General features: G+C 44.1%; 1 pseudogene; it reads right to left on the reverse strand.

The window, feature by feature from the left end:
- Nucleotides 1–1,624: 1,624 nt before the first annotated feature.
- Nucleotides 1,625–1,753, reverse strand: LOC139004699 (small nucleolar RNA SNORA21; annotated as a pseudogene).
- Nucleotides 1,754–3,191: the final 1,438 nt, after the last annotated feature.

Raw genomic sequence — 3,191 nt, forward strand, 5'->3', positions numbered from 1 at the left:
CAGCTTTAGCTCTGAGGCCTTGCTGCTGAAAACATCGATACAAAGTTTCGGTCCGCTGGCTTTCAGTCTGGCTGGTTTCTGGTGTTTTGTTTAGCTTCTTATTTGCAACATAGTACATAGTTGCTTAGAGTTGCAGCTAAGAGGCCGGCAAGTAAGGCGGGGAACGTTGGAGTCCGCAGCAAGCAAGCCTCATTTTCACTTCCAGCTGCCTGGCTGCCGGCCGCCATCTTGGCTGACAGTTAATTTGCATATACTCACTGATTAGCCAATGAAAAGGGTAGCGGTCGTACGCTAATTACCATGTTTCTCTTTTATTAGTGTAGATAAAGAACTATCAGAAGGGAAATTAAGATTTAAGAGACACAAAATGGAAACCATATAGGCAAATGTGTCCTGAGCCTTTTCCCAGAGCAGATAGAAGGAGCATCTAAATTGAATAAATAACATCCACCTGGATTGACAATGTGGACACAGCTGGTAAGACAATTTGCAGCCAGGAAGGACAGAGGACACCTGGAGAATGGTAGGATCGGGGATCTGGGCTGGAGAGAGTTGCAAGACCTCTGAGCCAAGAGAGTCAGAAGGAAGCCACACAGCACCAAGTCCTCATCCTTTGGGGATAAGTGTAACATCTGACTTTGGAAAGGAAGTCCACAGGGCTGCTGGCGGCAGAGGATTCTAGATCTAAGTCCACAGCTGTGAGAGGCTGAGCCCAGAGGGGGCAGCCTGAAGAACTGCCCAAGCCGTGTGGTGCCAGGGGGAGAGAAACTCACAGTGGTACAGTTGTTTCCCCTCTTTTTGGTCTTTGCTTTTAATCACTAAACCCAGTTCATAGGACCTTTCAAATACACTCACCCGTGACTGAGGTGCAGGTGGAGTTGTGGACTTGTGGAGTCTGGGGAGAGGCTGTGGAGAAGAGCAGGTCAGGGAGAAGTGACCGGGAGTCTGGCACTGGGACATTCCTGACACTCCGGACCTAAGCAGCCATATTTTCCTGAAGAGCTATCCCCTCCCATCAGTCTCCAGGCAATTAATACAGCCACACCCAGACTACACCCGGAGTGGTACAAAGGACACAAAAAATCTGAATAGCCCCGAAGAGCCCTCCGGGACTGGGTTGAAGAGAGGCCATTCAGTCCCAGAAAGTAATACAGCAACCTCCATAACTATAGCCTTGTCAGAAACAGCTGCTTGAGATATTAAGATTGACAGCGGGCAGACAGGCTAAGTGGACAGATTGGTCCCGGATGCTGGCAGTCAACACAGTGGAGATAGACACAGAGGAGTGATGGATCTCTTGGAACTTCAACATGGTGCCGACTACCTAACAGGAAACTGAGAAGTGGCAGACAGTACAGAAGAGTGGGATCTTAAACCAGCCCCCATGGGGCATTAAAACTCAGCTGAACCAAATGACACTACACTTTTTATTTATTAATATTTTTATCTTTTATTTAAATTTTTTTCTTTATTTTCTTTGGGGTTTTTTGTTTGTCTTTATTTTTTATTTTTTTGCATTATTTTTTCTTCATTCTATTTTTATTTTTTATTATTTTACCTTATTTTTCAATTTTTTCTAATATTTTCCTTTTTTCACTTTCTTTTCTTCTTCTTCTTTTCTTCACCTTGTCACACCACCTATTGAAGCAAACCAACACAACACGCTGCCACTTCACCCAAAAGTGGTGTTTTTCCTTTGCCCTTTCTTGACGGCCCAGTGGGTCATCAGCAAAAGGCCCAACAAGTGCTTTTTCTTTCTTTTCTTCTTATCCACTCATCCTCTTTCTACATCCGCTATACTGAACAGAGGCTCTCCCCATTTTTATTCAATTTCTTAACCTTACTTTCCGGGTATAAGCTCTGCCTCTATAGATTCTGCCCCACCCTCTTTTCTGGTTGTTTGTTGTTTGCATTATTTGGTTTATCTGTTTGTTCTGTGGTGCTTTCTCCCCATATATATTTTTTTTCTTATCCTTCTTTTTCTTTTGTCTCTTACCATTTTTTCTTTCCTCAATATCATTTTGCTCTCTTTTCTCTCCCCTAATTCTCTTTTCTCTGGTGGTCACTTATGTTGGGGTTATTGGTATCGTGAGTACATTCGTGTTTTGTTCCCTTTGTGTCATGTCTTGTCGAGTTATATTTTGTGCTGTTTGGTCAACATGGTAGGGAGTGAACCACATAATCAGACACCCTGAAAAGAGACTCCATCCTCTAATGGAAAAATAACACTTAAGATCCAACTACACCAAGAGAACCCAAATATCCTAAGTAGGAGGCATCCCTAGATTGCCCAGCCCACAAGACAAGAGAGATTGCACCATGCCTGGTTGTGGACACAAATTCAACAAATCTGAGTGGCATAGCAGTTTGATCTGGTACTTAGAGATAATCACAAAGACACAGCAAAAATGGGAAGCCAAAAAGCAACCTGCATTCAAAAGAAAAGGAGGAATCACCAGAAAAAGGAAATAAATTAAATGAAGGCAAGCAATTTGTCAGAGAAAGAATTCAGAGCAATGGTTATAAGGACACTGAAAGGATGAAAGACAAATTCAACAACATGTGTAACAATGAAGAGGAAATGAAGAGGAATCAAGAGGAAGTGAATAATGATATACCCACAATAAAGAACACAATGGAGAAACCAAGATGGCGGCATAGGTAAACACCGGAAATTGCTGCCTCATAACAACAACTTCAAAAATACAACTAAAAGTCAAAACGGACATCATCCAGAACCACAGGAAGGCTGGCTGAGTGGAAATTCTACAACTAGAAGGAAAGAGAAAAGCACACTGAGACTCAGAGGAGGTGCGGAAGTAAAGTGCAGAGGTACAGAGGCGCACTCAGAAAGGGCTGGCAACTGAGGACACAGTTGTCTTTTTCAATCAGGGGGAGTCACAAGCTCCTGACTGCTCTGAACTCCAGTTCCAAGTGAGTGTCTGGGGACGCAGACTCATAAGGGGAGAAATTGGACTCTCTGGTATCAGGCAAAACTCGAGGGCGGCTTTCTCTCAGAGGTGTTTGCAGCGATTACCATGGGACACTGAGACCCTGGGCCTCTTAGGGCAGGGCTGAGGATCAGCCATAGCTGTTTGCTCCACCCTGTTGATTCCCTGAGACCCCGCCCCACCCAAGCTGTGCACAGAGGCTTTTGCATATGAATGGCTTGGCCCTTTGCAATCTAAAAC

This window comes from Myotis yumanensis, unplaced genomic scaffold (assembly GCF_028538775.1).
Source record: "Myotis yumanensis isolate MYYU_CA2020_CCGP unplaced genomic scaffold, mMyoYum1.0.hap1 SCAF_2, whole genome shotgun sequence".
Classification (NCBI taxonomy): Eukaryota; Metazoa; Chordata; class Mammalia; order Chiroptera; family Vespertilionidae; genus Myotis; species Myotis yumanensis.